The sequence below is a fragment of the Austrofundulus limnaeus genome, unplaced genomic scaffold (genome assembly GCF_001266775.1).
Source record: "Austrofundulus limnaeus strain Quisiro unplaced genomic scaffold, Austrofundulus_limnaeus-1.0 Scaffold67, whole genome shotgun sequence".
NCBI classification, from domain to species: Eukaryota; Metazoa; Chordata; class Actinopteri; order Cyprinodontiformes; family Rivulidae; genus Austrofundulus; species Austrofundulus limnaeus.
Window position 1 is genome coordinate 796,196 of NW_013952469.1, and position 6,864 is coordinate 803,059.

The following is a 6,864-nucleotide window of genomic DNA, read 5'->3' on the forward strand; positions in this document are numbered from 1 at the left end:
CTATCAAGGATGAGAACATCCTCATCTCTGAAAGAGTGACCGCTGGCCTGTAAAGGAGTGAAAACTGCAGAGTTCTGGCCATTTTGTAGGGACACTGTCTGCTCTGTGGTACAGAGTCCTGATCACTCCTAACTTGTGTTCCAGTGGGTGGTGGGAGTCAAAACGCAAATATTGGTCTGTGTGGGTGGGCTTACGATATACGCCAGTTCCCAACCGTCCTCCATCCGAAACCGAGACATCGCAATCCAGGAACGCCAACCTGCCATTTTTTACATCCTCTCGTGTGAACTTAATATATTCATCCACAGAGTTGATGTGATCAGTGAAATGTTGGACTTCCTGGGCTTTAATTTTAACCCAGGTGTCGTCAACATATCTGAACCAATGGCTCTGTGGCACCCCTGAAAAGAACATCAAGGCAGGAAAATGGCAATAATTATCTGCATGTTTGGTCTTTCAGAAAAACATTTTGAAAATAGTTTGTAATCCTGCATATCCTTGTTTGTTTAAAAAAAGAGCAAGAAGCCTTACACACTGTGTGAAATCTGTAACAAACCTCTGGTCACGTCTTCAAAACCTGGAGATTTTGACCTTCTAAACCTTCTGAGCAGAAAATCACTTTAATCTAAGACTGAAAAATGACTAACATGGTTTAAAGCTCTTTAGGGAGAGGGTTCAATATTTTTCAGTGTAGAGACTTATTCACAACTATCACTGTAACTTCATTTAGACCATCTGATGGGTCATTATGAACTGCAATGAGACAAAGCAGAACATGAGGACCAGCTTCACAGGACTAAATCTTTGATAAACAGCAGCCTAACGACACAGATGAGTCCTCCAGGTTTCTCTGTCCGCTGCCCTCTGTAAAGCCTTAAACCTTGACCTTTACTACTCCAGTCAGAAGCCAGGACTTGAATAGATTTAAGCTCAGGTTTATTTAGGCAGCTTCACTCAGCTCCTCAGAGACATCTCACTGATTCCCTGCGCTCCCAGAGCACCGCAGTGCCAAACTGAAAAAGGATTATTCCTGAAAACGGCTGATGAGCCACTCATCATCGTGGATCACAAAATTCTGTTAATAAATAAATGCTCTGCGTGTTACACTATTTATTATATCCTCCAGTAAGGCTGAATAAGTTCCTAAATGTATTTTTGGCACAACTTTGCATGTCCTTTATCTAACTGTGTCCATGTGGATGTAATAATTATGAGCCCCGCACGCGAAGCTTAAGCGGGAGTCATATTGTTTTCGTACTGTTTTTCTTTTTTCAGTGGTTTTTGGTCAACCGTAGCACAAAAACGGCTGCACCGGTCAACATGAAATTTGGCAGGACTGTAGATGAGTCTGACCTACACTGCGCCAGCCAACGGTTTTACAATAGACCCCATATTTGAGGAGGGGGCTCCTTTCAAAGAGTGGGTATCTGCACAGGCAAAAATGTTTATAACTCAGAAACTGTTCAACATAGAAGCTTCAGATTTATTTTGTTGTTTAGCTCTGATGAGGGGCTATCCATCAGGTCAGCCAATGCCCCCCCACCCAAAAAAAAGACCCCCCACCCAAACCACTACAATTTWGRGATGCACCTAGTAGCATGACATTTATTAGGAATAAAGACTTCTGAGTTCTGGTGCGTTTGTGCATGCGGGGGTCATTAGCACTATACGGTATCTAGTTGTTAATCATGTGTGTCTGSTGTGAACAATAATCATTTTCACATCATGAACAGTTTCACGGAATCACCTCTAAGTATCACCAATGGAACCAGAACCACAGAAACGTGTGTACTCCAGCCCTGGAGTTGGCATGGGGCTGCACACATTTCCACCTTCATTTGAGTTTTGATACATCCAAAGTTTTGCGTGGAAAATGGCGTACGCAAGGTTTTTGTGTGTACGCACCGTTGATACATGAGGCCCCTGGTCTCAATCCAATAGAGCACCTTTGGGATGTGCTGGAATGGGAGATTTGCATCATGGATGTGCAGCTGACAAATCTGCAGCAACTGTGATGCTATCATGTCAGTATGGACCAGACTCTCTGAGGAATGTTTCCAGTACCTTGTTGAATCTATGCCACAAAGGTTTAAGGCAGTTCTGAAGGCAAAAGTGGGTCCAACCCAATATTAGCAAGGTGACTGTACATCATCTGTATATACCAATGACATACTCTGATGTTCCACACCATACCTGAAATACGTTGATTAGACCTGATGGCAATGGCCAGAGGTTCTAAAGCTGAATCAAAAAGAATCAGACAGACAACAATCCTACCTTGTGCCACATTTCAGTATAAAGGGAAGTGATATGTCCCTATTAGTCAGAACAAACGATCTAGATTAATGCATACAGCATTTTTAAAAGATACAGAAATTTTGTGCCAAAGCCAAATCTTTTGAGAACGTGGAACATGAATCCCCACTATATGTGACGGCTGGGCATCCAAAGATATAATTACAGTCAGGGAGAGAATAGAATATGCTTTACTGATCTCAAAGTGGCAATTGCTTATTTGTTGACAAGCTACTGCATCCAAATATTATATAAGAGTGAAGAGTCCATAAGGTTTAGTAACTGTCTCATATTAGAAAAGAAAAAAAGAAAATCAGAATTGACATTGCAGAAGTTTATCCAAACAATGCCACAGCGAATGCATGCCGTAATCAAGGCTACTTCACACACCTGGAAGAAAGTTTTATTCATAAGCTTATGTTCTGTCAACAGCTGACCCGATGGAGAACTTATCTTATTAATGGCACAGTCTGCCTGCATGCCTTTCAACTGTCCAGACAGTATTTATCAGCTTTATCCCCCAATTAAACACCTCTGACGCAGCTTCTGAATGTCATCCATAAACAGCTCGTCATATTCATCTATCAAATTCACAACAGAGGAAAATATGTTGTCAAAGTTGGACGTGTGAAATGCATCTTTCAAGGTAATTAGTTGCTTCTCAATTTCAGCCCTTTTGATATTAGACTGATGCGAGATCACCTCTTACCACAACCTTGAAATATTGCTAGAGAGGGGAGTCGGAGACAGCCATAATATCTGATGTCTCATTGGAAACAAATTTGCAGAAGGAGCCATCTAAGTTCAAGGAGAAATTAAATTTCCAATTGTATTGTGCTAACTGAATATCACAATTTAATTCAACTGACAACGGTGCATGGTCAGAGATGAGAATACTGTGGTAAGTAGATTTAAGAACACGAGGTAATAAGTTAACAAAAAATGGTCAATTCTTGTAGAGGATTTGAGCACTGAAAATAAAAAAAGAATCCCCGGATCCCTATTTTTCCCCTTATGGTATGGATCCATTCTTAGCATTTCCACTGAAGGGAAACATCCTGAAATAAATTTAGATATTTTGGTTTTACTTGTGAATCACTTTCCCTTGTCTAGAGAACAATGTAAGTAAAAAAAAGGCTCATCTTACCCCACTCTCCCCCACAAGTTGTCATTCAATAATCATCATCGTAATCGTTGTGAAGTTGAAAAAGAACATGATCTTCACCTTGATGCAAGTGAGAACCAGGAAGCAAATACAGAATTAGACTTGAATGTTAAATGCAAAAATAAAACCAGACAATACCAACAGCTGGATCAAAATACAGATCATTTATTCAGTAGTGATTTCTTATCGAGTAAATGCCACAATTTATCATAATAACATTTTTTTGCCAATATCGCCCAACCCTACTCTGTCATCAAATGCCTCTGCTCAGTCGACAAGATGTGCATTTCCTGTAAGAACACAACATCAAAAGACAGATGTCTCAGATGTGAAAAGACCTTCCCCGTCTTGAGGGCCTCTCACCCATGCCTCTACAGTTCTAAGTGATGAAGGTGATGGGGCTTATGTCTGACCCAGAAGGACCACTGTCAGTAAATATTCAGTGTGGCAGATACAGGGTGGCGGACAGAGCTGATGAGAGACAAAAGAAAAAAACACCGCAATAAAAAACAGTGCTTCCTTTTAAACTGGGAACTGAGCTACAATCTACAGAAACAACCATAACCAACCCAAAGGAGCAGAACTACATGAATCCCCGAGATTAGAACAGTAATGGTAGAGCACCTGGTCCAGTAAACCAATTATGATGTGCAAATAGATGCAATATGAATCTAGAAAGAGATTAAATACTTAATAATAACCGGCAAAGGCACTAAACGTATATCACATGTAGCCAAAGGCTATTCAGCTAAAAGAACTAAAGTAGGACAGACTCTCAGCAAAGTAGTGCAGCATTGTAACATCAATAATAAATTTATTGCTGTCCAAGTGAGTAATAAGGGACAGCCTAGACAGGGGCGGAGCCAGTGGGTGACCATGGCCATCACAGACAAATCTTTAGCCACCCTGCTGTACACACCCCTTCCACAGAAACAACATTTAGGGGTGTAATAATCCTCCTGACCAGTTAGTGGCAGTGTTTAACAGTTTGAAACATCACTAAGCTATATCACTGAAGAAGTGTAATGACAAGGAAGTGATGATTTTCTTTATATACAGAACATATGCCTATGTAATCTGACTTATAGGCTGCATCTCAATTCAGGGGTTGCAGGCTACGTGGACTGGTCGACGTCGGATAGCAGTCGACGTGGTCCGTAGGCAGGTCCTGTCGCCTGCATAAAAGGGCTGTGAATTTGCACGGCCTAGCCTACGGATGACGTATGTTTATGTGGCCACATGCTGCGCCGTTACCATAGTGATACACTGATACGTGAAGAACGTGTTACATTTCCGAAAAAGCGGAGAAAAATGTGCCAGAAATGGAGGTCGTAGTTTTATTATTTTGGCAATAATGAGGAGATGAGTGTTTTTACTCAACGTCCTTTTTACTTTAGGCTGACAGAAGACTGCAACAAGGTTAGAACTGTTTAGGCTTAATGTATTAATAAAATTGAAGAATATTAAAGCACTGATGTACGTTTTAATGTTTAGTGCATTAACTTATTTCAAAAAAGCCTTGAAATTTAAAACGCATTAGTTATCAATTAAAATTTCAGAAAATTGTTTTCAAATTTAATAGCCTATATGCCATGGACATCCGGTCCAGCACTTGACGCCACTCCCAACACTTCCGGTTCACGGTCAACACAGTAGCTACGTTTACATGGACAAAAGTAATCGGATTAAAAGGTCGTTCGGAATAAAAATGTGTCATGTAATCAGCCCGTTCGGATTATTCTGATCTGATTGAGCTCGATCCGAATGAATTTTTAATCCGAATGAGTCGGGTGGGTTATGCCGATTGATAATCGGAATGACGTTCATGTAAACACTTAATCCGATAATCTTATTCTGATTGTAGAAAACTGACCTGTGTGCGCATGTTTTCAGACTTTCATTCACCCAGTTGGACAGCAGCGCAGCTGCGCTGCACACCGCACAGAACTTTTCCTCCACGCTCTCTTAACAGATGAAAAAGGAAACAGCAGACGTTGCTTTGCAAAAAATAAAAAACAGGTTTTGCTTCATCTACAGCTCAACCGAGGAATAATGACGTCTCTACCATTATTAAAAGCTGACGGGTCCGTTCTGAGCACACAGAGGAGCTTTGTTTACGTTTGTAACACGGAAGTAGAGCTGAAAGTTTACAACGCTGCGCATGTCCAGACTTTTATTCTGAATAAAAGTCCGAAGCATGTAAACACTTTTCATGATCGGATTTTGTCCATGTAAACAGTACATTTGGATTATTTAATCCGAATACATTTCAATCAGATCAAAAAAATTTGTGCATGTAAACATAGCTAGTGTTAGGGAAAGATTTTTTCACCCGGCAACGACTCTTAATGATCTCCACAGTACAGAAGTTGCATATTACATGTACCAACATTAACACAGGAGACGCACAGGTCCAGCCAAGTGGAAAAAAATCACTCAAAGTGGATTAAAGTCATAAAAACAAAGGAAAGACATTTGTGTTTATGGTTCCAGAATTTAGTCTTTTTCACTATTCTGTGGCTGCTTGTTCTGTGAATTTTTCACGTAGAGCTGTGACACTTATATTGTTGGAAAGAGCAGAGTCTGGGCTTTAAATYGATGGGCTACTTGTATGGTTTGGATCATTTTCCCTGACGTTAGTGAACTGAAAACGTAATGATTATCAGGCGGAGGTTCTGCTGCTCTTGGTGCTCGGGGGGAGGAGGGGCACTCGTCACTCGGCTTTAGTCTACGCTGTAATATACACTCTAACAAGGTTTTACTTTTGCATAAAACTCAAGACAAAGTCGCACAAAAACATTTCATATAACACAAACGCGCACACACACCTTTTGTACCGGCTGCTGTGTTAGCTTCCTGCTAGCTGTCATGTGGRGGTGGTCTTTCCTCTCCCGGTCTTGGCAGTAAAAGGGGATAAATGTACATTTCCCTTTTGTAACCTCCATCTTCTCATTCCTGATGCTGGCTCTTGAATATCCTCAGGTTAGAAATGCCGATTACAAACACAAGCGTGAGCTTTTAAAGATAAGTTTTCCCTGTAATGCTATGATCCACAGCTGTCACCTCATCATCAAGAGGAAAAAGGATAAAAACTAACTACTCTATTGTACCTGCTGCTTAGTGGACACAACGGCACACAACAAACTCACATTTTATACCAGTAGATTACAGATGCTTTAACTTTTGTGACTTTTTCACGGACTAGTAGCAGCTAACGCTAAAAACATAGGCAGTAAGAAGGGAGTGGAAGAGAGGAGCGTGGCAAGAATTTTACCGGAAAAACGTCATTAATGACCGTGGCATATAGGCTATTATGTATACCGGTACTCATTTTAGTGAGCTTTATATATGTGTGTGTGTGTGTGTGTGTGTGTGTGTGTGTGTGTGTGTGTGTGTGTGTGTGT